Source organism: Rattus norvegicus, chromosome 1 (assembly GCF_021556685.1).
Source record: "Rattus norvegicus strain SHRSP/BbbUtx chromosome 1, alternate assembly SHRSP_T2T, whole genome shotgun sequence".
Lineage (NCBI taxonomy): Eukaryota > Metazoa > Chordata > Mammalia > Rodentia > Muridae > Rattus > Rattus norvegicus.
This window is the reverse complement of record NC_141534.1, coordinates 200941634-200948480: the sequence shown is the minus strand read 5'-3', so window position 1 is coordinate 200948480 and position 6847 is coordinate 200941634. Positions and strand designations below refer to the sequence as shown.

At 43.3% G+C, this 6847-nt stretch overlaps 2 pseudogenes; one reads left to right on the top strand and one right to left on the bottom strand.

The window, feature by feature from the left end:
- Window positions 1–605: 605 nt before the first annotated feature.
- Window positions 606–1361, top strand: LOC108349861 (high mobility group protein B1 pseudogene; annotated as a pseudogene).
- A 3611-nt stretch (window positions 1362–4972) lies between these two features.
- Window positions 4973–5348, bottom strand: LOC108349784 (ATP synthase subunit g, mitochondrial pseudogene; annotated as a pseudogene).
- Between the last annotated feature and the right edge of the window lie 1499 nt (window positions 5349–6847).

Below are 6847 nucleotides of genomic sequence, written 5' to 3'. Positions count from 1 at the left end.
ATGTTACTAGTTTGTTAGACTCACTTCTGAAGTGCTACCTGCTCCATTGTTTTAATCACCATAAAAATATTGAATAAAAGACAGGCATAGTGGTCCACACCTTTAATCCAGCACTTGGAAGGCAGAGGCAGGAGGAAATCTGTGAATTCAGTCAGCCTGGTCTACATAGTGAGTTCCAAGAGAGCCAAAGCTACATAGTGAGACCATATCAAGAAAAAGAAAGAGAGAAAGGGGGAGGAGGGAGTGGTAGAGAGAGGAAGGAGGAAAGGACTGAAGGAAGGAGAGAGAGAGAAGGAGGGAGGAAGAAAGGAAGGAAAAGAGAGAAAAGAAAATATAGCATAAAAATTTTAATTTTAGACCTCTGAAAAATATTTATGCCTTTAGAGAAAAAATTATCAGAGTCATGGTTTTTCAAGATCAAAATTAAATATTTCCATGTTTTTTTAAAGGAAAAAATAAAAATAATTTTAAAAATTCTGGTACTGTGTACAGTTAGCAACAGTGATAGTCTTGAAAGCACCTGTTAGAAGATTGGTACACGGCGTCTGGCTCGCGCTCTCACAGCCATTGCAGTACATCGAGCTCCATAGAGATAGCGCCCGGGCAAGCGAGAGCCGGACGGGCACTGGGCGACTCTGTGCCTCGCGGAGGAAAATCAACTAAACATGGGCAAAGGAGATCCTAAGAAGCCGAGAGGCAAAATGTCCTCATATGCATTCTTTATGCAACCTGCCGGGAGGAGCACAAGAAGAAGCACCCGGATGCTTCTGTCAACTTCTCAGAGTTCTCCAAGAAGTGCTCAGAGAGGTGGAAGACCATGTCTGCTAAAGAAAAGGGGAAATGTGAAGATATGGCAAAGGCTGACAAGGCTCGTTATGAAAGAGAAATGAAAACCTACATCCCCCACAAAGGGGAGACCAAAAAGAAGTTCAAGGACCCCAGTGCCCCCAAGAGGCCTCCTTCGGCCTTCTACTTGTTCTGTTCTGAGCACCGCCCAAAAATCAAAGGCGAGCATCCTGGCTTATCCATTGGTGATGTTGCGAGGAAACTAGGAGAGATGTGGAACAGCACTGCCACGGACGACAAGCAGCCCTGTGGGAAGATGGCCGCCAAGCTGAAGGAGAAGTGTGAGAAGAATATCGCTGCCTACAGAGCTAAAGGAAAACCTGATGCAGCGAAAAAGGGGGTGGTCAAGGCTGAGAAGAGCAAGAAAAAGAAGGAAGAGGAAGACGACGAGGAGGATGAAGAGGATGAGGAAGAGGAGGAAGAAGAGGAAGACGAAGATGAAGAAGAAGATGATGATGATGAATAAGTTGGTTCTAGCACAGTTTTTTTTTCTTGTCTATAAAGCATTTAACCCCCCTGTATAAAGAAAAAAATTGAAAGCACAAGGCCCTGGGTTCGGTCCCCAGCTCTGAAAAAAAGAAAAAGAAAAAAAGATTTGTTTTTAAACTGTACAGTGTCTTTTTTTGTATAGTTAACACACTACCGAATGTGTCTTTAGCTAGCCCTGTCCTGGTGGTATTTTCAATAGCCACTAACCTTGCCTGGTACAGTCTGGGGGTTGTAAATTGGCATGGAAATTAAAGCAGGTTCTTGTTGGTGCACAGCACAAATTAGTTATATATGGGGACAGTAGTTTGGTTTTTGGTTTCTTTCTTTTTTTTGTTTTTGTTTTTTTCTTTTGGTTTTCTTTTTTTTTTTTTTTCCATCTTCAGTTGTCTCTGATGCAGCTTATACGAAGGTAATTGTTGTTCTGTTAACTGAATACCACTCTGTAATTGCAAAAAAATGGCGGCTGTTTTGTTGACATTCTGAATGCTTCTAAGTAAATACAATTCTTTTTTATTAGTAAAAAAAAAGAAAAGAAAAAAAAAATTGGTACACAGTACCAGCTGTAAGAATTCTTGCCAGGTGGTGGCACTGCACACCTTTAAGGAGGCAGAGGCAGGTGAATCTCTGTGAGTTCAAAGCCAGCCTGGTCTACAAAGTGAGTTCCAGGACAGCCAGAGCAACACAGGAAAACCCTGTCTCAAACAAAAAAAGAAAGAAAGGAAGGAGGGAACAAAGGAAGGAAGGAAGGAAGGAAGGAAGGAAGGAAGGAAGGAAGGAAGGAAGGAAGGGAGGAAGAAAGGAAAGAAGAAAGGAAGGGAGGGAGGGAGGAAGGAAAGAGAAAGAAAGAAAGAGAGAGAGAGAGAGAGAGAGAGAGAGAGAGAGAGAGAGAGAGAGAGAGATAGAGATAGAAAAAGAAAGAAAAAGAATTATAACCACAATTGATTGAGTGTGGACTCAGCAAGTTCAAGGACAGATGATCTAACGTGTAAGTGATTCTTCAACCAAGGGTGATTTTGTTGTTATTATTGTTGTTGATGTTGTTCTTCTTCTTTGTCTTCTCCTCCTCCTCCTCCTCTTCCTCCTCCTCCTCCTCCTCCTCCTCCTCTTCCTCCTCCTCCTCCTCTTCCTCCTCCTTCTCCTTCTTCTCCCTCTTCTCAGGGAATAATTGACAATGGGTTTACAAAAAAGGTTTTGGTTGTCACAAGTGGGAAAGGGGAGTGGGCTGCTGGGGAGTGGAGACAGTTTGTTCCTTAAACATTCTAGAATGAACAGGACGGGCTCCCACTACAAAAACCAGGAGCAACCCCAGTGTGGTTGTCCATTAATCTGCAACACAAGCTCCCAAGAATGTGTACTGTGGGGCACTCACAGACCCAGCCTATAGGTAAGGAGGTTGAGTTCAGGAATTAAGAAGACTATGTCAGCCTTTCCATAATTAATTTGTAAATCCTTAGACTTTTCTATGAGAATAGAAACAAAACAGCAGACACCAGACAAAACAGAAACTAGAGAGGAGATTCAAGACAGCAAGAATTTGGGGCTAGGACAGTAGCCCAGTGGCTAAAGTGCTGACCTAGCATGCATGACGCTTTGGATTCAAACACTACAGACAGGAGAAACAGAAATTCATCAATAGTGAGTTCGAGGTCAACCTGGGTTATATGGGACAGTATCTCAGGAAACAAAAATCAAGAAATTGAGGATATTGTTGGCACTCAACAGTAAGTAGGAGTGTTACTGTAACCCTTGTGGCTGCCTGTTTTGAGTGTTGACCATGAGCCCATCATGACGTCAAGGTGATCGAGTTCTTACACAACCTGCTGACCCAACTCTGCCTTTCTCAGAATTTTCTCTGAGCTTTATCATCCATAATTGGATAACTTTGCTCCAATTTTCTCCTTGCAACAGGGAAGATAAGGTCTCTGTTTAATCATCCCCCTCTAAGCACTTGCAATCAGGCAGGATATTGCTGCTTTTAAAATAAGACAATGACATTTAACGACTTTCATTTCTTCCTATACAAAAGATTAATTTATATGCTAGAGTCATCGGTTCTTTGGAAAACTCAGCCTATTCTTTTAGAAACACAGAGATATGATTAACAACTCAATCCCTCCTTTATATTTTTTAATCTTGTGACTTTTTCCTGTGTATTTACCTACAGGGTCTAGTTCGGTCTTTGCTTTATTATGATGCTAATATTAGCAAGCAGGACAGAGGAGTAACAGGACCTCTCAGAGGTGCCCCAAATCAATCTGCACCATCACTAGGTATCAACAAAACAGGGCCACCAGGGATGGAGGCCTAGGGACCTCACCTGGAATGCCTGCCTAGCCCACAAATCAAGCTCCTTAGGATCTGACCCACTGCAGAATCTTTTCACCCCTCCTTTTACCTCCAGCCATTCCAGGTAATGTTTTATTCCCCAGATCCTCGGTGATGCCCACACAGCTGTTTCTTCTCAGGATCTCCCTTCCACCTCCTCTCGGCCACCTCCACCAACGTCTCATTTGTCCTTCAATGTCCACCCAGAACATCTCTCCCTGGAAGTCTTTGTAGAGTCCCCTGTGGAAATGGCTCCCTCCATCCTGACTCATACGGTCCTTGTTCTGAATGTCCTTAATCTATCCTGTCTTCTATAGCGTGAATGGCTGTCACATGCTGATTTCTCTTGGTCACCAATCATCATGGTGTCTGTGTGAAGCTTTGCGACAGCCCTGTGCTACCTGTCACCTTATAGATGAGAAGAACGAAGTTCAGAGAATTCAAGTTCACAGTTATTCAGGGGAGATAATCAAATATAGGCTCAAATATTGGGGAACCTTGGTCTTCCTCGAGTTCAGTGACAAGCCCCAGTAGTCTGAGACACGTTTGCCAGCAGCAAGGAGTCATTGAGCCCACAGTTGAATGGACCTTCACGAGCCACATGGACCAACGCTTCCAATTGCTCTAAATGGTGGCCACACCCCAAGATCCACCTATAGCCATGGGTTTTTATTTAAAAATTTCATTTAAAAATTACCACATAAAATATGCATATATTAAATCTTATAAAACTTCTAAAAAATGGTGCCAGGAGTTAATATTGATAAATATATTTATCCATCATTTGCAAGAAGATTTTTTTTTGTTTGGTTGGTTTGGTTTATTGTTGTTGCTCTGTTGTGTTTTGTTTGAGTCAGGGTTTCTCTGTGTAGCTCTGGTTATCCTGGAACTTGCTCTGTAAACCAGGCTGGCCTCAAACTCACAGAGATCTGCCTGCCTCTGCCACCCACCCCCGACTCCCACCCTAACTGGTGCACAGGCCACCAGTGCCTGCAACAAGGTTTTTTCTTTTTCAAAGACAGAATTTCATTTAGCCCAAGCTGGCCTCAAACTGGATTATAGAGCTGAGAATGGCTGTGAACGCCCATGTCCATGGAAGCACAGCCTCCATGTCTTGAGGGCCAGGATAACCACAAACATACACTATCAACCCTGTTCACACAATGTTGGGAATTTGTGGTGATTTCTAAATGAACCCAGGGCTTTGCCTTTGTACATGCTAGGCAAGGAATCTACAAACTGAGTTCTATCTCAAGCCCTCGCCTCAAGATTTTTACCATTTAAAAAAAATTTTTTCCCCACAGCTAGTATTCTATTCAGATAGCACTCTCATTACACATGGTCCAAGAACATTCGAATAAGAACTCAAATTGGAAGTTAAAGATTGATCTTCAAACATCATAGCCACAATGCCATGTTTGCCTGTGATCTCTCCGATATAAAACCATGTCCACACCTCAGTGGCCAACAGACCACTGAGCACAGCTTCCTTCACTGTAAGGTGTTTGGATAACTTTGAATAACTTTTTTCACGCTCTGAATAGCTGTAGGGATTTCACCAGGGATTGGGGAACCTGCTCAACCTTGGCATAGCGCCAAAATGTGGCCACTCAAAGCTTCGAGTAAGTCAGAGCAGTGGCCACCACTGACGGGGCCTCCTCCGAGAAGTTACAGATGAACTTGGCCATGGTCTAAGGTGGAAAACACCTCTCCTCGGATCCAATTGTTTTTGTCACAAGTTTCAAAGATGGCTCAGCAGATAATGCTCATCCAGAGAATCGAGCTAGGTTCCCAACAACCTTTTCAGGCAGTTCACAGTCTCCAGTAACTCTCGCACCAGGGCTTCCAGGGCTCTCTCCTGTCTTCCATGGGCACCTGTACTTGTGCGTACATCCATACACTCGTACACACAGACATAATTTATTAACTCATGTGATAAGCAGAAAAAAAAGTCTGAGCCAATCCTCAGGCCAAGTTCTGACCTGAGCAACTTGCGGTTAATTCTTCCTGATGATAACTACCCATGTGTGCTCTGTTTTCTGAGAGAAAAGACTCCCCTTTGGATGGAATCTGGTAGTCCCTGTTGTCTCTAAAGCTCTTAGATGACTTGATACGTAATGGCATGATCCTGCTATTCTCAAAGCTGTGCATTAGAGAAACTCAGAATTCCTACTGCAAAGGGTGAAGGAGAACATCCCGTCAGAAACAGGATCATGTCTGCAGCCATTTTTACAGACTGGCTCATCTCCAATAGAGAATGTCCGCGTGTCTCTCTGTGTTCAGTGATACTCCCGTAACCACCGATGTGGACTGAGGAGTGGTCCTCCCTTCCCTTCCTAGGTCCTCCCACTGTCAGCCACAGTCTACTTTAACCCACCTTGAACTTCCAGAGAACTAAAGGCAGTCCAGAAAACAGTGGCAGCCAAAGCTGGAGTGGCCCCAGCCAGAGTCATACTTGTCAGTTCCAGACCCTTTAAAGAGAAAGCCAAACACTGAGAAGGCCAAACACTGGTGAGGTGAGGAATCCCCCATGGCTGGGAGAGATGTGGAAAAGGACAGTTCCTGTGGAAGGCATTTGGGGGCTCTCTCACAAAACCACCAGACTCCGATACGATGAGGAGTAGAGATAGGAGGATGACAGCAGCTTTCACCATGTTCTCACTGTATGAGTTTCACTTAAATGATTTGTTTCTTAAACAAATGGTAGGCCTAAGTTTTTTGTTTATTTTTTGTTTAGGGTTTTAGGTCTTATCAGTTGGTTTGTTTTTGTTTGTTTGTAAATTTGAGGGGTGGTTTATTTGCTGTGTTGTGCTGTGGTGTGGTACTACGGTTTAAAGAGAGAGACTCATGAATATTAGGCAACGCTTCCACACGCTGAGCGACATCCTGGCCCTAACTCAGTTTTACTGCTGTGGACATTTGTATTATTTTTACTTAGGGGACTTTTTCTGCAGCAAAGGATCTCTTATCATTAAATGCACACAACGACTTTAAGCACACACATGTTAGTGGAGAATGTATTTTGTTTCAGTTTGGTGTGCAAACCAAAGGTGTGTGATTCACACCTTTTAAATTTTTTCAATATTTTAAATTTTTATTTTATGTATATGCGTGTGTGACTGAGTGTATAAACATGTGTGCTGGAACCTGCATGAGCCAGACGTGGTTATCAGTCTCTTAGAACTGG